Source organism: Numida meleagris, chromosome 3, assembly GCF_002078875.1.
Source record: "Numida meleagris isolate 19003 breed g44 Domestic line chromosome 3, NumMel1.0, whole genome shotgun sequence".
NCBI classification, from domain to species: Eukaryota; Metazoa; Chordata; class Aves; order Galliformes; family Numididae; genus Numida; species Numida meleagris.
In genome coordinates this window covers 26,829,255-26,856,367 of record NC_034411.1, presented here as the reverse complement: position 1 = coordinate 26,856,367, position 27,113 = coordinate 26,829,255, and the positions used below count along the sequence as shown (strand labels likewise).

At 41.6% G+C, this 27,113-nt stretch overlaps 1 long non-coding RNA gene across 1 annotated transcript; it reads right to left on the bottom strand.

Moving 5' to 3' along the window:
• LOC110397201 lies at positions 226–27,113 on the bottom strand. Its single transcript, XR_002437613.1, has 6 exons — positions 24,831–27,113; positions 23,264–23,461; positions 22,497–22,764; positions 21,539–21,746; positions 19,326–19,431; positions 226–1,714 (listed from the first exon to the last, which is right to left on the bottom strand). It is a non-coding gene; the product is annotated as an uncharacterized LOC110397201 (long non-coding RNA).

The following is a 27,113-nucleotide window of genomic DNA, read 5'->3' as shown; positions in this document are numbered from 1 at the left end:
GGTATAAATCAGTCTGGTTCCTTTGAGTTCAGTGGGATTATAATGCTCAAATCCAGTTAAAGATCTCACCCAGTGCCTAAAGAATATTTATTCATTTTCACTTAAAGCTGGCAAATGCTCTTAGCTTCAAGTTTCCAACCAAAGGAAGAGGAAAGCTGAACTGGTTCTGTCAGAACAAAAAATTACTTTTTTTCTAAGCAATGTAAAAAGGAAAAGCAGACATTATTTCAGCTCAGCCTGAAACATTTAATTCAAAGTAGAAGGGTTAGAACTCCAAATGCTTCTAAGTATCCTAAAAACAAACAAACAAACAAACAAACAAAAATAAACCCCAAACATTCTATATGCTTAACAGAACAGCACTGTGTCAGAACAGAAGGGTAGAGTTTTGTTTTGAAGGCACTGAAATGATCATTCCATCTAGGGAACAACAAAGAAAACTTTTTATGGACTAATAGGGCACGTTCTACTCTAGCTGATGTACGATTCTTCACAAACTCAATTTTTTGGGGCATTCTAAGATGAACTGGAAAGAGTGGAAGAGCATTCTTTCAAACAGGAACATTTTTGTGACAATAACAGCAGCAAGAGAGCCTCACAGTCCCATCCATTTCACTTTCTCTCTTTTGGAGTCTGTCCTGTGCCTTTGATCACTTGATAGCATGAAACAGTCTTGCAGCAATCTAATATTAGCAACTCTGATAACTCAGAGAGAACCTGGTTTCCCACAGCTGAGCAGTGTTTAGTAAAGACACAAGAGACCCTATCACAGACATGATTGCATAGGAGTGTGTGCTTACATGTTGGACTCACCTTCAACCATGTCAGCAGATACTGGCACACACTACCTGGAACGCATTCACAGGATGTAAGCACCATGCACAAAAAGAGCCCCTATCTTCTGCACATTCCTCCCCTGCCCCACCAGCTAAACCCAGAGGTCATCACATCCCGGTACACCATGCTCAGTGCGTTTTGTGCATATAAAAGAGCAATGACTGCACGTCTCCGAAATGAATGGGAAACCTGGATAAAGCAGCGTCTCACCTCCTAGAGATCACTGTGGATTCTCTTGTAGAGTTGTGAGCTTCTGCCTTCACAGAAAACATTTCCAGTGCCCAGGTGACTTTTGGTTGCTCCTTGGTATTGCTTGACAAAGGTTTCAATTCTAACAAAAGAGTATTTGTTCCGGTACATGCTACATTCTCTGATGGTAATCAGGAGAGGAATTCTTATACCAGGGGCTGTACACTCACCCTGGACATGTGTGGCCCTAAAAACAAGATGAGCGCAGCAGAAGCAAAACCCCAAAGTGCAGCAATAGCATCTTGGCACTGCCGATTTCTCTTTTAAAGCAGACTTTGTTACCTCCTCACAGCTGGTGCCTGGGTTGTATCAGCCATCTGGAATTTAAACTTCTTTCTAGGAACTTCATTTCTCTAGATACATCTTCGTTTATTCTTCAAGAGGCAGAAAGCAAGCAGAAAACAAGGGTGAAGCCTGTTGCAGGATGCTCTGAACAGCTACCGTTTCCTGTCTACATTTGTTGTCAGTTGTTATCCTCCTCAGAAGAGACTGATTTGCCATTGCCTTTCCAGAGCTGCTTTCAGACCTGGAATTTGAATGTGAGGTGATTTGTGCGGGTCTGATCCTGACGAGCGCTCAGCATGGCCATAGTCAGCTCTCCTGTAAGAACAGGGCCATCATTTTTAACCTGCGAGAGAAAAAAAGACAAAAACAACAGTCATTTGACCCCAAGAGACTGTTAGTTTCAGGAAAGTGAGTCAAATTTAGTACATGATGTAGGATATAAAAGCAATTTTTTTGTTTATTAATCACATTCCACAGAAAAGTAAATGGGAATCACCCAATACAAGGAGAACAGTCAGGATAGAGCCTAAAGGTCCCCTTAAAAAAAAAAATCAACACACTCTAGAGAATGAATCAGCTGTCACCCAAGCCAATAACTGTTTTCCAATAGAAAGAGATACTCTAAGCCCCAAATGTGGGAACTGGAAAGGAAAAATTAGAGAGCTTTGAAGAGTACTAAAGCAACAGAAATGGGAGGTTAACACCCTCTAAAGCTTCCAGATAGATAAACAGGCTTGAAGAGAGAGATCGAGTGTCTGTTCTGGCTCCATAAAATAACCCTGCCTGGGAGCATCAATTTTACCACACAGTGTTCAGACATGGGTGGCCATTCCAGCAGAGTGCAAAGGTGACCTGGCAAATGCATGCATGGCCAAGGAACAGCACCCTCAGGTACACATGATCGCCACGCACTTCATGCATCAGAGGCTGAACTGAAGTGATAATTTTCCTAAAGGTTGGAGCAATTGGAAATCACTGCCTCCTTCTCGTTTCTTCACAGATCCCATGTCTGTAGTGTGTCTGGTCTTTTTTTGAACCACAGTCTTACACTTCTCTTCTCCTGTGAAGATCGCCTTGTATGTGCTCTTACCACCCCCTTTCCACACATTTATGCAAAGAGAGGCAAATGACATTTCCTTACCGTTTGCATAATCTCATCTGTATTTATAGCCATTGGAATTCTGATGCAAATCTTTCCCTTTCCTTCACTCTTTTCTTTTCCCTTTCCCAGTACAAAGACCCTGTAAGGAAAAGAGCCCCACAGAAAATCTGAAAATTCCTTATAGTGACTTGCATTTATTTATGCCCTGTCCAGACTTTTCTTACATAAGGCTGAGTCACTCCTTAGCTGAACCTTTGTAAAGAAAGAAGGAAATATTTTTTCAACATTTGGTCGAGTCTCACTTCTCTCTGTTACAGCAATGAGGGTTGCGGCTTTACCAGAATTTTGATTTAATTCCCTGTGACTTCTCTATTTATTTTTTTTTTTAGCATTTCATTTATCCAATTGCATCCTTTGGGCCAGCATTTCCCTTTTCACTTTCACTTGTTTAAAATAGGAAAAGTTACGTGACTGGAAATTTACTAACCTGTAAAACCCACAGAAGAAGGGCTCTGCCTAGACAAGGGCAGCAGTGACATTACTGCATTGCCACTGAGCTGATCTGGGCGTTGAGCTGCTACCTGGTTCGCTTTTAGGTGAAACTGGTTCTCTTGAAACACTTTCTTCCATTTCAATTGTTCCAGGTATCTCATTTATTTTCCTAATCCCTCACAAAACACATGTCAATGAGATGTATTTTTCTCCCTATGCATGTAAGTTGTGTTTTTTTGGGAATTTATTGCTAATTCGTACTTCTGACTCGCACTGCTTCATACACAGCCATCACTCCATTCTGCCCAATACAATTACAGAATCACCAAGATATGGACAAGATCTCCAGGATCATCTAGTCCAACTGTCTACCTGCCACCAATATTTCCCCACTAAGCCATGTCCCTTAGTGCAACATATCTTTTCACCTTTTTGGTTCAAAGAATGCATTTTCTTAGAGAATAGAAAATCATGCTGCATATCATAGTGCCCTGGGCTTCACTGGCTAACCTTGTCTGTGATGGTAGCAGGTATTGTCTCACATCTCCTCACATTTAGCTTGAACCTCATCCTGCAATTGGTTCCCACGCCTCTGAGATTTCCATCTATCACTGTATCCCTGGACAGAAAACTGCTCCAAAATGGCAAACCACTGTCATGTCTGCTCCATCAAAAACAAGTCAGCAATTACATGCATCTAACTCACTTAGAAAACTGCATCAAGGACCTCTGTAGATAAAACAGATGGACACCAAATATTTGGCTCCAAATGAGGAGGTGCTTGAGGCCATAATTTCAGAGAGATGTTAAGCCATGATGGAGCTGCTGTTCCATCTTGCTCTCACCTGCCCTTTTGCTGGTGTCAGCTCAAGCATTTGCGCAGCCTCAAGATCCACAAGGAAAAAGAAGTGATCCAGCGAAAGACAACCTGTCAGCAGCAAAAAATAAAGGTAAAAGTCTCAGCGTGGACAGCTAGACTAACCCCTATCACTGTGCAACCTCACCAGCATGTCCAAGACCACCATGGAGGAGATGGCAAAGCCCCCAGGAGTGGGTCAGTTAGGAGAGCACCAGCCAGAGGGCACAGCAAGATGAGATCTCAGAGGTCCAAGCCCACATGCATATTTTTCTATCTAAGTTGCTGGTGGACTTGATGCTCTTTACTAGTCCTTCTCAGTTGAACTATTCTATTCTATTCTCATATGAATATCTGTGACTGTTTTGCCTACTGTGTATGCTCTAAATAAATACTTCTGATTGTATTTTATTTTTATCTAACCAAAGTAATAATGGTTTCACAGCACGTACTCATCTCACTTAGGTACTGTGCAAATATGACTGTCAAGAAAAAAAATAAACCCTGTTTTAGCTCTAGATCAGCTTGAGTGTTAGAATGAACTTCTGAGAAGATCCCCCTGCACCAAATTCTGCCAAGCAGCGTTGGTGTTGCAGGCCAGGATCAACTGAGGCATTACGTCTGCCTCATTGAATGCTGCTATCACCACTATTACTTCCCAGCTCATTTTTCCTTTCTGGCACGAGGCTTTCTGAGCACAGGCATTTACTGAACTCTTGGTAACTTGCCATGCACATGGACAGAATTGGCATTTGTCTGCTTTTGTCAGAGGTGCATTGCAGTCTCTGTGCTTGCAGTCCCTGCTCACACATACTACATCTAAGTTAAATTAGTGTTTAATCAAGCAATACAGATTCTTGAAATCTTCACCAGCTGCCTCTTTAGTTCATTTTTCCATTTATGAAACATACATTTTTAAAAGGCCATATTATCACAGGCTCTTGGTGTTAGCAGCACAGCTAGTTCCACAGAGACGGTAGGTATTTTAGCTGTGGCTGCCTATCACAGAATTTGCTAATTCTTTTACATTCTCCTGGTGGTAGTAATGAGCTAATGGCTCACCTTCATGTTTCTGGTGCCTTTGCAATAATGTAATTTGAAATGAACTACACAGCTTCAGAAAAAGTGCTAGAGAGACCTAGTCAAAAGAGAGGTTAGACATTCAAAACCAAATTATTCTTTCATTTGTCTCCTCAGAAGCTCAAGAAACATCTAGATGTACTAAGGGACACAGTTTAGGGAGAAAATATTGGTGGTGGGTGGACATAGATGATCTTGGAGATCTTTTCCAACTTTGGTGATTCTATGAATATCTGAAGAAATGGCAACGCCTCCCACTAACTTGCCACCCATTGAGTTTTGGTTTTAGACATCTGATACTGGAGAGCAAACACTCAAAGATGCCATGTCCTGACACCCAGCTTCTCTGTTTATCTGTGCAGAAAAGTGAAGTGTGGGCAAAGTCAATAATTACTAACATAGCTGATTTTATACAAAGACTAAGATTTAGTAATTCTTGTCTGAGCAAAACATGACTCCAAAGAGTGACTATTCCCAGCTTTTCACGCATGTTAAATGAAGACTGAGAAACACAAGCAGGGAAAGAGAAGGGCTCTTTCCTTTGTCTCTAATTCTGCCCCTCATTAAGAACTATTGTTGAAGATTCTCAAAGTGCAAGTGTCTCTGCCCACTCCAGCCCTTTGGGGTTGGCATCGTGGCACCAACTTTTGTTTTGGAGGTACTCTTGCCAAATAGAAAGATGTTAATATCTCCACACCAGGGCAGCCTCCACACTCCTCTCATTGGCGGTGGCTGGGACCACTGGCAGCGGTGAGTTAATCTGCAGTTCCAAGTTCATCTAGGAGGAAGTTGTCATAAAAACAGCAAAGAACAGATTGGTTTCAGCCTCACAGGCAGTTACAGAGTTTAAGGTATCTAGAACAACAGTCTAGATACCTTACTACTACTTATTACTACTTTGTCTCTTTCAAGCAATGGAGGACCTAATAAAAGTCAATTAAGTTACGTCTCCAACTCATTAAGAAAGCCCCACCTCAATATACATTCCATATCAGCAAGAGCATTTATTCAGAGAACTGAAAATTGCTTTTAGACTTTTATCCTTCATAGACTGCTGTGCTTTTAGGTTTCTCTTTTCATCATGAACTCAACTTTCTTATTAGACTTCTGCATTTTTGAAGTTTCTGTCAGAGACAGAATGATGCAACGTTGCTGACTACACATCCCCAGTAATCAATACCTAGCATACATGGGATTAAAAAAATTTTGAAACAATAACAACTCAACAAAAAACAAAACACTAATATTATTAAGGCCGTAAGTTATTGGGGAATTTGCCCACATTTTGTGAACTTAGACAAGACATGTGCTGGTAGGTTAAACAGTTTCAAGCTGAGGAACTTTAAGAGAGAAGGCTACATCCAGTCGGACATATTTATGACATGCTTTAATTTAGGGACTTATAATTAAATTCAGAGACACACTGTTCATCTCAAGAGTGACTGGCCATATCTCACACTCATCCCCGTCTTTGCTCATTTTATAACCTGTGAATGGAAAAGTTGAAGTTCTAATAAACCTCCTGCTGGAAAGGCAGAGGACTAAATTGGACTTAGGGGTGAAATTTAATACAATACTTTTAGTTCTGACAGTCATTTAGTAACACCAAAGCTGGAAAACAGTGCTCTCAGCTCTCTGATGCTCAGATTTCTCCCTCTGTAAAATGGAGTTAATAGGACTTACCTATCCCACAGACATGTTGAAACAATTTGTCTACCACATTTCGAAGTTCTCATCTGAGAGATGCTTCAGCAAAGCAGATCATTATTAAAAACACAGTCCCTTTGGAAAAGTAGTTAAAAATAATACAATATATTTTCAAGTGTATTCCATAGTCTTTTTTTCACTGCTGGTCTTCATTGTATATTTCTTGGGTATTTTAAGAACAGCATGGCTGCCAACAAATAACATCTGCCCAAGAAAAATTCTTTCAAACAATATCAAAAAATTGGGCAGATGAAACAGAGGGAGCTCTCTGCTGTTTCCTGAGTCCTTCCTTTCTCACTAGGTACAAGTCAAGAAAAGAATAAAATGGAGCACCATTAATGACACTCGCCACTGTTTCATTTGATGCTTACTGCAGAGAACATACATTTTACGGTTTCAGTTACCTTTGCATGATGTAACAATCCATTTTTTTTGCAAAGGATCTCTACTGGGGCAAATCAGTGCGTATGGATTCATTAAGCATGTTTGCTCTGGAATATGTGATTATTTCAGTTCTCCCTCCTCAGACTACCAACAAATGCTGCTGTGCCTCACAGCAGTGTGAATCAGTAGGGTCTTAGGATCTTCCAATTTTGCAGGCACAACCAGAAAACAAAAAAAATGGCACAAATTTTTCACACAAGCTAAAAATACCCCCAAACAAACCTCTTTGCTACACAGGGTTGCATTCTGATCTTAGAAAATGCATGAAATAGAAGTAATTCCACAGAAGAGAAGGAAATTATTCTGTGCTTCCCCTAGAAGTGAGGAGTTTGGTCCTCTGAAGACATTAAATACATACAATGGTTCCTCAGCTTCTATTTCTTCTCAGTACTGCCTAACCAGCAGCCTGGGCCCCACCGGATCCCACTTCTTGCTCTTCCAAACTACAAGTGCCTCTCAGCCACTTCCTCCTCTCTGGCACCTTTTCACCTCATTTTCCCTGACCACACACACTAATCGGAGAGAGTCTTTACTTGATGTTATACAACTGCAGGATGTCTCCCCTCCAAAAATAATTATGTTAGTGTGTTTGGAAAAAAAACCCACCACAATAATTCATTTAATATTTAGAATGTCTTTCAAATAAACTCATGATGCAAGCCAAAGAAACCCCTTCCAAGCAACTGAAAGTTCCTATGCGGCTCACACGGATTTTATCTTTGTAAGTGGAAAGGTGAACCATGACAATGCATGGTAAAGCATAGCTTTGTTTGTGTAAACTAAAAGGAAAATAAATAAATAAATAAATACCTCTTTTTCTACTACAACATTTAGTTATGGTACTTGCCCTGAAGATCAAAACAGATCCTTGAGTAAATACTTAATTAGAAAATTTTACAAAATGCATTCAGTTTGCTTCAGAGACAAGAACAATCCCACCAAAGCCTTTCTGGTCCATCAACTGCATAAATGCCTGCAATTAGATATTGTTTCTTCTACTAGACAAGACATGTTATGAAACTACTGGAGAAGAGCAGTCCCAGCCCCAGTCAATATATTCATTTGATGCTTATGTAGCATTTCATTAATATTTTGAAATTATTGGATCTCTGATCTTTTTATGAACAAAAGACAAATGACACCTTCCCATCAGAATCAACCTGAGACATCATGCTTTTTAAATACTGTTATTCTCCCATCTTCTGCTTTTTAGAATATCTTAACAGTGACTGAGCTGATGCATTTAAAATTACTGGGGAAAAATCATTTTTCAGCTGTCACTTTGCCAAGTTTCACTGTGAAATGCATTTTTATAACTCCTTAATGAAACTCTGAAGGTAGGAAGCAAAGACGAAACTACACTGGGAGGAAAGATGGGCTGCTGCCCAGCCCAGCAGGGCAGTCCCTGTGGTGATGGTTCACCTGGGCCTGCACATGGGTACAAGCTGAAGGAGCAGGAAAGAAACATGATGGAGGCTTTTGTGGCAGAGCCACTCAGCATCTATCTCTGTTTCACAACTGCAGCAACAATCTTAAACAGCAGCAATTGCAATTTTGTTAGAATGCTCTATGACACAGCTGTTCTCTTTCACACTAAATGCAATCTGAGGCAAGGTGCTAAAGAGTCAGCAACTATGATATCGAGTCACAAGTCACACGTATGGATTGTTGCTCTCACTTTTTCACAAACCCATACATGCATTTGTTAAAAGCAAACCATTTTAGTATGTAAATCATCTTGAAATTACTGGATCCCAGGTCTTTCCTGAACGAAGGACAAATGACACCTCTACTTCAGTGGTCAGAAGAGCCACTGTTTACCTCATCTCTATTTTAGCTTTAAACTTCAAAAAACAGATTGCTGTCTTAGGATCTTATTGACGTCTTACAATGAGATGGACAAGCAGTTATGAAAAATGTACTGTTTCTTGCTATATACCATTGCTTCATTATTTCTAGCTGTGGAACTTGGACTGACTTGGTGGAGCGAACAGATTTTCCAACAGGTAATTGACTTCATAAGAACGCCTGAAATAATTCTAGCTGGCTGTTACACTGAGAATGAGCCCCCTTCCATTAATTAATCACTTTGGGGGGGATTTTTCTTCCTGAATAAACTCATTATTTTTAAACACACGGTATTTGGCCACATAAATAGGCTCTAGAACTGTGATTTAAAACATGTGCTTACCACAGGCATGGCATGCCACCAGTAGCACAGCCTCCTCTGCATTTCTGATGAGGCTTCATCTTCTGAATACAAGGAAAAGGAGGAAGGGAAGTGAATCAACTTGTGATTTCACCCACTTATTATCAGGATTTACTTACTTGCATGACTGTTGCAGCTAAAGAAACACACAAGGGGACATCAACTGTGTATCCAGAGAGACTGAAGGCTTTTCACACAGAACAGTCATACCCAAAGAGGACAAAACCCAAGCAAATCCAAAACAAGATGCAATAAATCAGGTTTTTCTAACACAGAGGTACTCCCCTCAGGTTCTACTGCAAAAGTTCAGTGACAGTCATTCAAAATTTACTTCACTTTAAGCTGGGTTTCACAGCCTGAGGCTTGGACAGATGTTCTCTTCTAAATCTGGTTTTACCATCTGAGGATATTACTACCCACGTTGCTAACAAGAGGTTATAATCTCCCAGCTAATTTTATCTGAAGTAGATTGAGGTTTCTCATCAGCAGAGCTGGGTGGAAATCTGCTTTTAGTGGAGAAGCTGATTTATCTAAAACCTTTAAAACAAATTCATTTTGCCAGTAAAATAACCACGGAATGTCAAGTAACAGTGTCTGGCTGCAAGTCTGAAAAACAGCCAAAGAAAATTTTCCTTACAGTGAACTATGAAACATGCAACCACCTGACATGGGGAGTGGGATTAGTCCTGGTACTTGTTGCCACAAAACACTGTGGTTTGCAAAAAATTTACACTGAATTCAAGAGATGAAATGTGCTAATGGAGTATGGATCCATTATTTGCTGGACCACGATGGTCCAGATGCTGAGGTTAAAACCTCTGGTTATTCAAAGGTTGTACGCATTCTGTAAACATTTGTTGCTTGACTTAGCCACCTACAGGGCATTGGTCTGGTCCAGCAGGGCCATTTTAATCCTGCCAGTGTTGCTTCAAATTAGTTTTTCAGAAGTACCTGTAAGCAAGTAGTGGCTTTGGACTCAACCTCGATAGCGTGGCTTCTGTCTTTCCTCTCTCTCCTTTTTCATAGTCTTTCTACAAAGAGGGAATTCAGACCGAAACAGCCTCCCACACCAGGCTGAATTCAGCTCCAGGTACTTTGTTCCAAAAACCAATCCTTGCCACTTCTACAAAGAATAATCACCTTTAGTCTCAGAAGTTTTGGTGCTTCACCGGAAGCATTCAAAATCACGTGGGTACCTTCCCTGCCCAGTGTGCCATCTCACGAATAGAGCTCAGTGCATAGAAACACAGAATCATTAAGGTTGAACTCAGTTCATCTAGCATGTGGTTGGCTGTGCATTCAGCCCCTGCAGGGACTAGGGGACACGCAGATCTCTTAATCTACCACCTGCAAGTAGGTATGAAGACACGAAAAACAGAAAACCAAACCACAACAAACAGCAGCCTTTGCTTCAAGTATTAACATGAAGCTCCAGAGCATACAATTGGACAAAACACTAAGATGATTATGTATTTAGGGTTCCCATATCACCCTATGGTGCTTTAGTGGCAGCATTTCTCTAGCCACTCCACCTCAGCACCTCCCTCACATGCAGCTACCCACAAGCATCACCCCTGGCCCAAGCCAGCAGCAGCACTGTCCCACCTGCAGCCCTAGCAGTCCCGAAGCCAATGAACAGCATGTAGAAAGAGCTGCAGCTGCAGCTTTGGCTGCACTTCACTCATGAGTTATGCACTCACCATTCCAAACATCAGGTGCTTTATTGACCTTGTTAAAGCACCAGCTAAAAATGAAAAAGAGGGAAATAAAGAAAGAAATTAAAATTCATCAAGTTCATTTAAACTTTTTTCAGTCATTTGGGAAGCTCCAGTCTGCACAAAAACATTGCATCCAGCAGACTTGCCACATAATTTGAATGTGTCTGCACAAGACGAAAATTCAAACCTTTCCTACTTGAGCTATCAATCAAAGTGAAGCTAAAATTACAGTTTAACAAGCAGGTATACATGTTTTACTTAGCAAATGAGGCAAGCAGGGCACGTTATTTTTAGTCATATTTATGTGGAAAAGAGTGAAAAATAGAAGGAGGAAGGAAGGAAAAATTGTGTCTCTTTGGTTGGCTCAGGCTTCTGGAGTTTCATCTAGCACTGTATGGGTATGACCCTAATGGCATTCAAGCCATCTCTTGGACTACTTCTGTACACTTAATTAAACCGTAATTTAAAAATATATATATGAGCTACAAAAGAGTGATTGAAACCACCCCAAAACACAGAAATTACTTATGAGCTGCTTTTTTAGGTGAGCCCAGTGGGCTAGGATGATCACAAAACACTGCTTTTCCATGCAGATACGCACCAAACCTGAATGTATATGAACATGCCTTTCATCTAAACCTACAGAGAATTTTTGAATTACAAAATCTGGATCAGCAACAAGCTGCTTTTCTCTCTCAAACTATGGAAACAATTTGCCCAAACACAGCCATCATCCATCTCCCCTAGCACCATACAATAGCATGCCAGTCACAGCACTGCTGATTTGACTGCAGTCTGGGCCCTCAAACCCGTAGACAGTCAAGTTTCCATTCCCTGCATTGTGTCAGCAAAACAGCTTTCCGTAATGCTGGATGATGGAAGGAGACATCTAATTTATCTTGCAGGTGCACTGAACTCATTGCTGAACATATTAATGAAAGTCACAAATACATTACAGCACACCATAAAACATTTGTGGAACAACTTGCCCACTTGCAAGACAGCTGACAGCCAAGTGTCTATGTGATCTCTGACAAAAGCCCCAGCTCCAGCAGAAGCATGGTTGCTGTCGTGTGCCTTTTCCCAAGGCTTCTTGACAAAAGTACGGCTTCCTTCCCCAGGACTCATGTCCTAGTGCTTCTTCTGATCCTCCTCTGGTTCTCAAGGTGAGGGTTGAGGGTTGTGGTGGGCGCTGTGCGGAGCTTGGGGCCGCTGGCCAGCTTTGGGGCAATTTAATCTTGCCCAGCCATGTCTGTCTCCTGTTCCTCAGCCATGGTCCTCTCAGCTGCCTAACAGGGTGCAGGCGCCGCCCTCCAGATGCCCAGAGCTTTCAAAGATGGAAAATGCGGTGACTCATCTTTGGGCTGTGGAGCAGCACAAGAAGGGTCAGCAGCTTTGGCTACAGCATTCCTGGAAACACTCAAAGTAGACAACCCAGGTGTGCCCTGGATGTGAATTTGGTGCTTAATTCACAAACAAAAGACTTACCCCGGCTTTATTACACGCAAACACACACAAAGACAAATGCAGTCACAACTGCATTAGAAATAGATGAGTTAATCCTGACATTGCTGCAGTGAAGACCATGACTGTGGATGCCAGAACTCTGCCATGACCTCATTCTTTGGCACATTTTCTCCCAGTTCCCAGTCCTCTGCCTTAGCTGAAGCTGGTCAATCCATGGCAGCACTGAATTCGCAGGTCACAAAAGCATTTTTGCTACAATTTGATTTAAACTAGAATTGTTCTGGTAAACTTCTGATTGTAAATAATGCAAGGTTGTTTTCTCAACAAGATGTGGCAAAAACCTATTTGCCAAAGACTAAGTTACCTGTGAAATGTAAGCTTTTTCTCAGAGTAAAATAGTTAATTTGCTAATGAGAAATGGGAAAGGAAGAAAAAAAACTCAAAGGTTCTGCTTAATTTTCAGAATAATCAGCCAAAGTTTGAAGCAAAGGTGAACCAATTTCACAATACCAGAATTTTCTGAATGCTACTCTTGTTGGTTTGATGAATATTGTGGGCAGGGGTTCTCTTTTCATATTTTTTCCTCCAAAAGGAATCATTTCTCAAAAGGAATTATCTCGTATGAAATGGCAGATAGCAGCCTGCTGATGAGGGAAAAGAAACATCAGTAGTGAGGAGTCAACATTCTGGCCCCAAGCAGGGGATCAAAACAAGAAGCTTTTTTGTATTACTCTTTAGCCCATCCTGTGATGTGACTCATTAGTGCTCTCATGGCTCATCCAGATGTTTTGGTCAGTCTTTTAATTTTAGGAACAGTCTGATCTGTTTTTCCATTTCTTCCAGGGTGCATACTAAGTTTTCTTGCAGCTTCTATCATTCTTCTCTGTGCTAGAGGCACTTCGGGTTCAAGGCATCAATTAGTAGGGAAAAAGATCACTGAGCCAAAATGAATACTGCTGATGAACTTTTGTCCTCCAGCAGGAATCACCTCAAAATGTCCATTAAAGTTTGTATTTCTGGGTTGCTGTAGTCCCATAGGCATGAGCAGGATAAGCAGGGCACAAGGATCCAGCTAGTAAGAGCCTGGGGTACAGCTGGGCTGTCAACCAAGAAGGAGGCCCATGAAGGAAAGAAGCAGGAGTGGGCTGAGTCTCAGGTCAGACCACAAACAACTGTGCTGAAGTGCAATGCATCAGGAGGGTGCTAACTGATTCTGATGATTTATTATTTTTTTTTTAGCACAGAACAACAGAGGTGGAGAAATTTCAGCCACGACTGGCAAATCTCCTGGAAAAAAAACAACTCGTCCCATGGGTGCTGGTAAAAACAGGTCCTCTCCCCAGCCAAAGCAACTCAGCAAGCAAACATGGGCGAAACAGGAAATGTTGAGAGTAAAGTCAGAGGTAAGAGTTGCTAGGGAATGGAAAAGCAGAACCCGAGTGCAGAGTAAACCATGTGAAATAAAGTCAAAAACACCCATTATGCAGCCCCTGATCTATCCAAGCACCATATTTCAAATCATCATTATTTTCTGAAAGCTGGTGAGCTCATAGCCAGGATAACTTTGGCAGTGATTCTCACAACTTCATGAGCCTTTTTTTCCCTCTGTTTCCTTCGTGAGGGAACAAGGTGAAAGCAATCAGGGTCTGGGCACGAAGGGTGAGGAAGGGATTGCTGATAGCTTGAAGAGAATGAAGACGCGATGATCAGACGAAATAAAGTTTCGACATGGAAGAAGAGCAAAGGCAGAATAACAGCAGGCTGTTGGACGCAACAAGAGTACCCCAAGGTGTATGCACACAAGAATCACAGGTTCTGGCTGAGAGCTGTGCTGGTGAATAAGTGTTTGACCTGAGTTTTGGAGATGGATCAGCCCAGGACACACCAGTGCCAGAGGGAAGCATTCCCCACGGCGCACCTGCAGTGTTGCAAGGACCAACATGGAGGCTGCCTTGGGATTTTCTGGTTGAAAGGAGCCCTCATGGTTGCAGGGAAATCCTGTAGCTAAGCAGCTCCAACTGCATACTTTAATATTAATTGTGTGCGTGCATTTCCTCTACCATGTTTATCAGCCTGGAAAATTAAGAGATGAGGAAAACAAGTAATGCCATGCCATGCTCCACTGGCTCTTTCTGCTTAACGTGGAGTGTCACCAAAGCCAGCTGCAATGAACTCAGAAAAGAAAAACTGGGCTGTTGCTCTTTCCACTCCAAGCAGGCTCATTTGTGCCCACTAAAAATACTACCTCTGATACCACAAGAGCAGTTTACTTGAACTCATCTCAGCTGGAAAGTGATCTGTCCCTCAGGAAACTAGACTACCACAGAACAGGGTTTTTGCCTTTCTGCCCTAGCTGGTCTGTTACTGTTGGATGTTTGCGCACACTCCAGAATAAGCACCATTGTAACCAGTTTCTTTCATATAATTGTCCCTGGTAGTCAGCACTCCTGCTCTCTGCCCTCCTTTCATCGCATTTCTTTTGCCAAGCTTTAACCATTTGCTCTGAATTGACCCCAATGGCTCTGTATGGCCTCAAGATTTTTGAATACTTTGAGCAACGTTTTTGGTCTGTTTCCAAAGTAGAAGCTATTGTTTGAGATTTTATGTCCATAACAGCTTTGCATGAGCAACACCGAACAACATGCTGTGGAGCACAGACCTGATATTCGTTACTGTGATGGCTTTTGTATCTAAAGAGTTAGAATTTTTACAAAGATTTCCCCTATATCTTGAGTATTTGGGGATGGGGGGAGAAGAGATGAAGAGGAATAAAAATAAACTATACAACCAAAAAATCTTTCTTTAGTAGTTTAAACATGCTCAATAGAAGGTTCTAGCACAAATCCATCTCCCAAAACTTCATCTGCACTCAGCAAGTTCTCACGTTCTTTGATACACTCGAGAGGTTTTACAAGCACACATGAAGCCAGTATCACTACTATAATATGAAGCAACTAAGAGCATAACCAACCAGTTCCATACTGTACTTCCAGCAGCACAGAAGTTAAGCAGGCATGGATGAAGCTGACTACAGGTTCCAGTTGTTAGGATGCAAGACAACAGGCTACAGAGGGAAACTGGTATGCCTGCAATCTGGATTGGGAAAGAGTGTCAGGAATAACACAAAAGAAAATACAATGAATTTTCTGAATTGGTACTTCAGACTTTTCAAACGTGGTGCAAACATTAACTGATGGTGTTACCTTGAAGGCAAATTCCAGATGATAGAGTAGGCAAAGAAATGAGCTCAGAGAAATATGCAGCCAGCAAAAGGAGAAAGGCATTTGCTCTGAAGAGCTCAGCTGGTCATGCAGGTTCAACCAGCTCTGGTGCATGCCTTCTGGGAACCTGCTGAGGAGTTCAGCACAGAGGTGGGAGCTTATGGGGCAAGAAGCCAGGCTCCTTTGTCAATCACTGGAACAAGCAAGATTCACATTTTGAGTTAAGAGAAAGCAGAAGATACTGCACAGGGAGAGTGATGAAGCTTTCATCTGCCATAATAGTATAGCCAAATGACCTGTTTGGTCTGCTATCCAAGGAATACCTATCCTGAACTGTGCTGAGAGAATTTGACATCATTAATACTGGATTAGCATTTTTCTTCCCAACAGCTGCAGAAGGAAAGTTCTGACACTGGGGTGAGGATGCAATGGGAAGCATCACTGTTCTTTGCTCCCCACCACCAGTGGGCTCCAGTGCAGTGCTGATGTTTCTTCCCACAGAAATCTTTCTCCTCCCCTTTCTCTGACAAGAATTTTCTATCTATTAGATGAACAGCACTTCAGAGGAGTGTGAATAATTGGTTTGCACACTACGTTGTCTAAAGAGGCACATGAAGGTCAGAGGAAGGGAGGAACAATACTCATGGAATGATAATCTCAACACCAACAAGAAGGAAGGGCAGATTAATCTGTTAAAACAATATACTTGGAGTTGAATTCAGTAAAAAAAACTTTCTGCTTTGCCTTACTATCACTAATTCTGTGGTTTCATAGGTGAAGTCCACTTTTTGTAGAGGTGCCTGCAGAAAGTACTTTGCTTCCACACCCGTTTTGTGATGACTATGAAAGAAGGCAGGGTGATGGAGAACAGTCTGGGAGGAAACGCAGATTTATATAGCGTGTAATAGAGCTGTGCAGTAACTGATCTGTCAGCCTGACAGCAGTCCTAGAAAAGTAGAATGGGAGAGAGATGTATTTCAGGTTGGCCTAAACTTATTTTCAGTTTTTCTTGCCAGAAGAGGGAAAAAAAAAAAAAAAAAAACTCTGAAAAACATGAGAAATTCAGTCAGGAATAGAAGCCTGGAGCTGTGCTCCAAACTGTGACTGCTGAGCAGAGCTGCCACATTGTCAGTTTTTGGCTTCCTGCCTAATAGCCATAAGAAAGAATTTATAGAGAAAACCATCGCTAATACAAATCATATTTTAAACGTTTGATCAGCAATTACATTTTGACTTCTCAAGAACTGACAACTAATTCATACTCTGTACCAACAAACTCAATGTTACTAAAAACATTCCAGGCCAACAATACTAATAATGTCACCAACATGGTTTCTGTCATGCCAAGAATTATATTAAAAAGAAACCCATGCATAGCAAGGAACAAGAAACATATGTAGGTGATTTATACATGCACAACTGCTTGGAGGAGGTTTGTTTTCTTTTGTGATGTCTTCAGCTATGAATCCATGGGAGACTAGCACAAGTATCAAAATTGTAACGAAACATTTAAGAAATATTTAGATGTTGTACTAAGGGATGTGGTTTAGAGAGGAAATATTGGTGGTAGGTGGACAGTTGGACGGGACGATCTTGGAGGTCTTTTATGACTCCATGATATAACTCCCTAGCTGGTCCATGCAGCCATCTCAACAAGATGGCCCAGGAGACACAGTGAGGATGGGCCATGCCCAAGATTCTCTCATGCCCAGGGGACAGCTGTGAGTACAGCAGATGCGAGCCTCCCTGCTGCAGTGACAAAGCCTGGTTTTGGCGCTTGCCATTCTGCAAAGAGTGCGGAGCAACACAGCAGAGGTTCTGGGAGCCCAGGACAGGCTCTCACAGCCCAAGTCTCACTACCAAGGCCCAGACCAAATAACAGAAACCATTAAAAGCTGCAACAGCTTTTCTGCTTACAAACGTGGCTTAAAATGCACCAGAGACAGGACATCCTATTTAAAAGCATCTCTGAGATCATTTCAAAAATGCCTGTCCTCTCTCCCTGCCCTGAGCAGAGCATGCAGTAAGCCCCTGAAGGCTTTGGCAAACACAGCATCCCTGGTCAAACACAGCGTCAAGAGTGCTACTTGTGATGAACACAGAGACCTCAGGTGCTGCCTTTGTCCTGCTTAGTGCTGCATGCCTGTGGCTTTTGTCAGCTTCACAACAGATTGCTGGTGCACTCTCAGACACTTTTAGTATGGGCTTGTGTTTTGTGAAAGCCCTTGGCCCAAATCTGCTTCCACTGACCACTTCTTGTGGTCGGACTGACAGCTTTAGGAGTTCCCTGTTCTGCAGGACAGAAGCTGCACTGCCCTTAGCCCCTCCTGCTCCGTGCCATAGGCTTTGCCCATCTCCTCGGGAAAACTCAGCACCATACTTTCTTTGTTCAAATGCGATCAGCTCCTCTTACCTTGGCCTTCACATAGCAGAGTCCTCATGTGGAAAAGCAGAGGCAGAGGGAAAGCAGTATGACGCAGGCAGATGTGATAAGCGCAAGCAGCACCCTGACTGCCTCCCATTAAGTGCAACTTCTCCCCTGTATGATGATTCCATCCTGGCTGGCTGCTGCCCCTCTCTTAGAATCACAGAATACCCTGAGTAGGAAAGAAGCCTCCAGACCCTTCACCATCTTCATAGCCCTCCTTTGGATGCTCTCTAGGAGTTTTATGGAGGTAGCAAAGGATGAAAGACAGCAAGAACTGTCCATGAACCCACTGAACACCAAAGGAAACAAACGTAAAAACACAGAGCAGAGGCTTCATAAAAAGACATACAACTGTAAAGATGTCTTCATTTTCTTAATATTAGTGGGAAAATGTAAGTTAGTTGTAAAGAATTATCTGTAATCTATGTCTCTTCACGTTCATTAGGTATAGCTCAAGATTTAAGAGCTTGCTTAACATTAAGATGACTAATCAACTAACAGAAATGCAAAAGCAGCACATAGCCAATCAGAGGAATAATCCGTGTTGTATTCAGGTGACACTGTGTAAGACTCAAAAGTAATAAGCCCCCAGCTGTTGACTGGAGGGAAGCAAAGCTCCAGGTGCTGCAGGGGAGATAAGAGGAGAGTGTCACAGCCTAACACAGGAGGAAATTATAAGGGTTAGAAAACTAACAGTACAGGAAACATGTTCCAGTACCCTTCCCTATGCTTCCTTCCCCCAGTGATGATGCCAGTGGCGTGTTTCATAGCCAGATGTATGCTTCTGCTGAGCTGAAGGGCCTGAGCTGCCATCTGAACAATTTCCAGCATAATGTGCAGATGCCGGAGAACATGTCTTAATAAATAAATAATTCATTAACTTTCACTAATGCAACCAGATAGGTGGTTCAGCAAGCCCTTTGTTTGCAATTAATACGACATGGCACCTGTTTAAATGACTTACATCAGAGATCACATCCCCATATATTGCTAAACCAATTGCACTCTAATGTAACTCTTAGAGCCACATCTTCCACACGAGATAAATTGAAGAGTGGGAAAAAAAAGTCTGCATTGTTCCCATGAGCAATTACAAATTTACATCATCTCCAAAGGAGGTACGTGTTTGTGTGTAGAGGAGCACAGCCTGAAGCCCACTTCCTCCAGGTTACAAAAATGGGGCATTTGTTGTTTTTACACAGTAAGAAAAAGAATTTTTGTGACACTTACTGTTATTTTGATCTCTTTAGGTCCTTCTTGCTCCCGAGCTGACCTGCTCACTCTGAATTCACTTGCTGGCCAGTTAAGCAAAAGCAGGAGAGCAAATCACACACCTCTACAAAAAGAGAAAGTACACTCTCAGTTTGCTCAATGCAACTGAAGTAGTGGGGGTCAGTACAAAAGTATGCTGCCAATGCCCCATACCCAATAAGTGCTATAATTTTTGCAGCTGAAGTATGTTATCCACATTTTTAAGATGAGAAGAGAAAGATTTTATCATTTCCAATATCCACCTAAATACATAGCATGCACATTTCTCAATAAACAGTAACTTTATAGCTCTTTCCTAACACCTGCCCACTTAGAGTGAAAAATATCTTTCTCATGTACATCTCTATGTCTGCTCTCCTTTGCACCTCACAAGAACAAAACAAAACAAAAAAAAATTGTCCAGTTTGCTGTGCATGGTGTTTAACAGGTGTTTGCAGGGAGAAACACAATGACCTCATGTATGCTAGTCCTTCCAAGGAGCACCTACACTGTGCCAGCTTCAGGTGGTGGTGAGTGATATGTTCTGCCAAGCCACAGATGGATGGAGCACACCCACAGTCTGCAATGGTTTAGGTTTTTGTACATTTAGGACAGCTTTAGTTCACCCATGTTCGGTGCTTACATCTAGGATAACAGCCTCACGCACGGTGACACAAAGCATTTCAGAGGCCTTGCCGCTTTACATGAGACAGACACCCAACAGGAAGCTGGGTACCAAGCCAGATGTAACATCTGGTCCCCAGAGTTTGTGCTTCAGTGGAAGAATCCTTCAGGTAGACTTCCTGAAGTCAGAATAGCAAAGCAAAGCCATAACGGACTCAGGGATATGCTCTGTAAGTTTAATAGGGACCATGGTCTGACTTTCACATCAGTAAGAAGTGATGAGGCCTCAGGGTCAAAAGCAAACGTCTCTCAAACCACCTTGTCACATAGCAGCTGATAAGTGCCAATCTAAAAGCAGTTCATCAACACTGTGTCTCATGGATGTATTCACTCTGGACTTGCACTGTGTTTTTTATTGCAGTATTCCTTAGCATCATATACAATTTTCCTGCACGAGCTCAAAGGCCAAGGTAAAAAAAATTAATATTCAGAATCATAATGAGCTTTCTTTCCACATTTTTGCATTAACAAGGAGTTTGAAACGGCAAGGTAAGATTTTTGGACATAATTGTTTAAGGCAGTCTCCCAAATGTGTTTCATTTTTCTAAGATGATTATACAAGAAGCTAGATTCTTACCGACCTCCACATTAATGTTTTCATCTGAGTATCTTCCCTCTAGCTGCTATGTGTGTTACATATACACTTACATATTTTATTCCAACACATATTCTCCCATTACCGTGAGACATTTTAAAGACACACTTATTGCTGTTCCAAGCTGAACCCTGTAAATCAATGTCCCAGGAAAAGATCCAGTTCATATTCTTTGTGTTAACACTGTCACCATTTCTGCTCCTGAGAGGATGTCAATTAGTTTAGGTCTTCAAATACTCCGTATTTGCACTAGGATTCTGAATAGATACTTTAGTGTAGGGTTCACTGAAGACTATGTTGCACAGACTTTGTGCAAAAGTTAGTTTCTAGGTGGCCTAAAGCCTGGCAGAAAGCCAGCTGCAGTATCTAGGCTCTGTTTCACAGAAACCTGAAGTCCCTTTTTATGCTTGGGTTTGAATGGATTAATTCCACCTCTAGCACAGCTTGATATATCTTCTGCTGTCCCCAGATTAAGGTTTTTCAATTTGTACTAAAAATGATGCAGCCTACTTTTCTCCTCAGGATTTATAATTGCAGTATGGAACAGATTATTCACTTTGATGATTTTCTTTAAAAAACTCCTAGGCAGTGGAACATGAAGCAACAGAAGCAAGCCAATGAAAGCATAACACCATTCATCTTTAGCCAAATAGCCTTTAGACCCAAACTACTAAGGAATGCCCAGTCAACGATCCCCTGGTACTGCAAAATGGAAGTCATTACATGAGAGCCTTTAAAAGGATCAATAACAACACACAGAGAAGGGAAGGAATTAGTCATCATTTTATCAAAATACCCGTATCCTTGTCTCTAGGGCTTCTAAGAGATATGTATTTTGCTGCTACTGAAGACTGTATGGAAGATGTCATTATGAAAGATTTTATAATAAGAAACCTGAAAAATCTGTTCTTACCACTTGTCACAGGCAGGAAACATCTGAACTCCAGTAAAATCCATAGCACAGAAGCATTTGTGCGTTTCATCGTTCACATCAGCTGTATATTGTTCTAGGCAGGGGAGCCCACCAGGGCCTCTAATCTGTCACTACGTTCAATTTATCCAGCAAGGGGTCACTTCGGCTCATTTCCTTGGTTTTCACCATCTTTCCTTATTTGATGAAACTAAAGCAAAATGACAGGTACATAGATTTTTAGAATGACTGCACTAGACCTCCAAGACTCAGGCCTCCTGATAATGCTCTTTTTGTTTACTTTTGCTCATTTAAAGATGCAGACACTTGAAAAGAAACTTCTGACTTTCTTAACATGTATCCTTGGAGATAGCACAGCTTACGCTGTTATACAGTCCAGGGTGAGAATCCATACAAAATGATGCTACAGGAGATACAGTTTTCCCACCCTACCTGCAAGACCTCACCACCTGGGTAACCCCAGCTGGCTGCAGCACCAGGCTTGGAAAGGGAAGTTGGTTCTCAGGCCTTGGACAATGCTGCCTGGTGAGGACATCTCCTTGCGACCTAGAGGCCAGGCACAATATCAGGTGTCTAGTGGGAAGCCCATGTCACATTCTACGTACGTTGAATGTTATCCCAGTTCAACACCTGTAAGGTTCAGGGGGTTTGTATTAAAAGCCTCTCTTCTTTTTGTCCATGCTACGTGTAAATATTTTAAAACTGCTTTTGGCAAAATTACAGAAAATGAGTCCTATAAAGACACCAGCTACTTGAGCTGGGAAAGAAACATCCCCGAGGTTACACAGCTTCCTAAACTCCCCCAGACTGTGGCTGGGAGGAACTGCACAGATGTTCATTTGCTGCTAACAGTTATCTCCTCACCTGCAATTATAAGCCATTTTTAGAAGCTTTCTTTACAAAGACAAAGAATTCAAAAAATAAAATTCACTCCACTTACCTGTGCCATTTTGAGCTTCCCTAAATCTGTTCACCCTTGCAGGGGAGGTGACTTTAGCATACACATAGAGATTGCACAAGGTGAGAATGTGGATAAGAACAATAAAGGTCATTTCTCAAGCAAATCCAAGCAAGACAAGACACTTTGCTGCAGCAAATTGAGGTAGAGCCAGCGATTTCAGTCAGTAGCACTCGGCCAACAGACGGAGTAATGCGTTGTCACTGGTGTCTGGTCCATGAGTCATCTGCCGTTATCCCTCAGGCCTGCACTGAGCTCAAAATAGATATAACAATATGGAGAAAGCAATACAGGAATAGAGGCAGAAAAGTACTGTATATAACTGCTCGCATTATATTACATATGTTCATGCTGACTTCAAGGTCACTTAGTGAAACTTTGGCTGGGTAGATCTCTGACTCCATCAATAGTCCTCCTTCAGTATTAAGAACAACGCAGAGCCCATCATACCACAGACTCTTGCATATATATTTAATCTGGTCCTAGGTTGAAGTGACCCCAACAGATATTAAAAAGTATTTTATGATCAAAGCACACATGCTGCTCTGTAGTCTGTCTGCCAATTCATGCATTGCGCCTTCTGTCAGCCATAAGCTTAGTTCCCAGTCCTTGTTCATGAGTCCCGTGCCTCTACATTTTTCAGCATACAATGAACATTAATTTTACAAGAGCTCTGCATAGGTCTGAGAGTCAGTCTATGTTGAATCACTTAGATTAATAGGGCCAACAGCATTTCTTTATTTACTCACAGTGAAATTAACAAGCGAGACCTTCTGAGTCCCAGCACTTTGGTTTTGACTGCAGAGTTGGCTACACAGACTTTGTCAGCTTGTTCTGTTGTCTGGCCATGAAGGTCTACTCATCTGCTCCAGGAATCCAGCCTGTAACCTTGATAGTGCGCTCTCTACCGTGATCATTTATATGATGTGTAAAATGATAAATGTGAGCTAAAAAAAAAAAAGCTGTTTTGAGACTTTTGAAGTAGCTAAAATATACTTTACAAGCAGCAAATTTTTTGCAGGAAGGAAAAACAAGACTTGGACAGACATTAGACAGTCTTCTGTTGAGTAACCATGTATTGGCATGTTGTATACAAAGAATACCCACCTGAGCTGAATTTCATTTATTGGTGAGCTTTGCCTCTGCTATAGAGGAAAAAGGTAATCTGAGAAAGAGTTAAGAATTTCCTCTCGTCTGATTACATCTGACCTTCCATTAGTCACTGAAAACGAAATGGCTTGTAATGGGATCCTGTGGTTTCCATCACCCTAGAAAAGCCATTTTTACAAGGTCATGACTTGATGACTATGATGAGTCACACCTCATGAAAAAAAATGCAGATTTGAGAGTGGCAGGCTCTGGTGGTCAGGGGATGTGAAGGGTCCCCTGCAGCCTCCCTCGCAGGGGAACTTTGCCAAGAGCTGGTGAGCTGGATCTGTGCTGGTCTCATGGCCAGTTCAGAGTTGGTGGGGATGCTGGCCAGCTCACAGGGGATGATCGAGGCTCATGCACTCCATGTTGGGGAGCACAAGTGGAGTCATATAGGCAAAAGAGTGAGGAGAAACAGAGGAGCTGCTTTCCAGAATGTGCTAGGATTTATTTGCAAGCAAGCATATTAGCACAGTAGCCATTGCAAGATGATGTTTTCCTGCATCATGCTATAGCCTACTATGGCATCCAAAGTCAATTTCCCTAATGCCCCAAAGAATTGTGTGCTACCTGAAGGGCTTGAGTATGCAATACCAAATATATTCAATTTACTGAGTGCATCAAATAGAGTAACCACAAGCAAACATTATCACATAAAGTAAAGCATGGTATCCATACCCAGCACAGACATCAGGTTCCTTCAAAACAAGTTTCTTTCTCCACTATTTTTTGGCAACTTGTATTAAAAAGATGTATTTTTAAGTTGGAATGTAATACATGAACCAGCCTGAAAGAGGTCCTGAACTATCTGACCATTACAGAAAACTTCAAATATCTTTATAAGGGTCAGTCACTTGAATTCAACCAGTTCCTGACAGTGACAAAGGAATCAAATTAAAGGCCATAGATGCTCATACACAGTCATGCAAAGTAAGCCGTGGAAGAGTTGCTTGAATCACTAATCATAATTATTATATGTTTTATCTAAGATTCGTTATTGGATCATTCACAAATTGACTTTTTTTTTTTAAATGTGCATTTGTTCTCCACAAGTATTTACTAAAAAGCATTCAAGAAAAAAAAAAGAAAAACAAAATAAATTACACCAGTTCTGAACTCTCTACTCTACTGTTAAAAACTTAAGAGCCATGATGCGTGGTGACTCACCTGTTGTGTGGTATCTGTTCTGTAAACTGATGATTATTTAAACAGGAGACCAGCAAATCACAGAGCTGCGGAATTGTTCAGGTTGAAAGGGAGATCATGTGGTCCAGCCCTCTTCATCTTATTGCACATGGCTGTCAGGTCAGTAGAGCATTATCGTTCCTTCATAAATCCATACTGACTACTCCTGATCACATTCTTGTCCTTTGTCTATTTGGAAATAGCCAAATTCTCAGGACAATTTTCTCCATCACCTTCCCAGGCACTGAGATGAGGCTGACTGTCTGACAGTCCCTCAGATTTTCATTCTTGCCCTTCCTGAAGATATTTTCTCTGCTTCATTCTCAGGAATCTCTGCCAGTTACCATGACTGTTCAAAGATAATGGAGAGTGGCCTCGCAGTGACATCACTTAGTACCATCAGCACTCATGAGCACAACCCATCAGGACCCACAGATATACATACATCCAATGTAAGTGCTCCCTAACTTGGACCATTTCCACCACCATCTAGTCTTCTTTCACTTACTTTTTTCATCTCTTCTCAGTGGCCTGGGATTCCAGGAGGCTGATTTTACCAGTAAAGACCAAGAAGGGAAGGCACTGAGTACCACGGTCTTTTCCACATAATTTGCTTCCCTGTCCTGTTCAGCAATGAGCCCATGTTTCTCCTAATCATCTTTTTACTGTTTACATGCTTGTAGAATCTTTTCTTGTTGGCCTTCACATCTCTCACCAGATTCAACTCCAGGTCAGCCTTGTCTTTCCAAAATCCCATCTCTACACTGCTGCCAGGTCATTTGCCCCTGCTTCCATCTCACATACTTCCTTTATATGTCTGAACTCATTTTGGCACTCCTTGCTCCTCCATACAGTCCTCCTGCCAACTATGCTTTTTGGGATGGACCTTCCTTGAGAAGCCAGCCCTCCCAAATCCCTCTTCTCTCCAGGGCCATATCCCGTAGGATTCTTCCAAGCAGATTCGTAAAGAGATTGAAGTCTGTTCTCATGAAATCCAGGGTTGTGGTACTGCTTTTTGCCTTTCTCCCACCTTTTATTCCACCATCTCATGGTCACTGCAGTGAAGGCTACCTCTGATTTTCATGTCTCCAACCATATTTCATGTGTTCTTCTTTGTCTGTAGCATCAGTTACCTGTTTTCTCCTTGCTTGCTCTTCGGTCACTTGATTTGTACAGGATCACACCTTTGCTCTACACCTTATGCAGTAATGCTGTTCTGTGTCAATGAATATCTCCCCGTGAACATTGTTTTGAGTTTGCCACGCTGGCAGCGAAAGCTGTTCTCACTAGGTGTGAATGCCAGGAAGACACACGCTGCATCATTTTGTTTCCTGACTGCACCAACATAACTCTTAAAATGAGACTTTTGGCACAAATCATCACTACTGCACTGACAGGATATTCTATCATCACTATTTAAAATGTGATGCTCAGTAAAAACTCTGCCTGGTGTACCATTATAATTCACAGGAGAAAAAGAAGACAAGTAAAAAACGAGGTAAGGTCCTAATTCCAAAAACCATTAAATATTCCTTTTCATGCTTCTCTTTTAATACTAATCTAGGATTAGCAAAGTATTAAAATTAACATGCTCTCACTCTCTGTCTAATGTAAGGTTAACTCTCATAAAAGATAAGACGAATGTTTGCAAATACCAAACATTCAGTGAGAAACTGAATACTCTTTAACATAACAGCTCCGCAACATTTTCAACAGAAAGCAAGGATTTTGGCTGCCCAAATCAAAACAGCTAACAGAGCCTTAGTTTTGAAGAGTGGGTGATCAGGCATCTGAACTTGACTTCCTAAAAAACAAAGGCAATGAAAATTGCTAAGTAGCTTTAAAAAACAGAGTTTAACTTCAGTATTGCTGAATTTTTAACTGTTGAAAATTGGAACCTCAGTGTTATACTAACACATGTTTTTACATTTTCCCTAGAAACAGATGGAATAATGTTGCTCATGCTATGCCAACACCATGTTGTTACATAGTCTTTATTAAAATTGCTTCAAGGCAAAAAGATGTATGAACAAAGGCAAGGGGTGGGGAAACTTGGCAACTCCTTAAGATTGTCAGACTTGAGTTAACTCTCAGCCGGCTCTGTGCATCATAAAGAAATATCCGTAACTTCACGACGGATTGGGAATCTGGGTGCATTAGCTGGCTACTGGGTGAATAGAGTCCATGAGACCCTTGACTTGCAGAAGGTAGCCAAGAAACATTTAGATATAGCGTTGAGAGACATGGTTTAGTGGGGTTATTGGT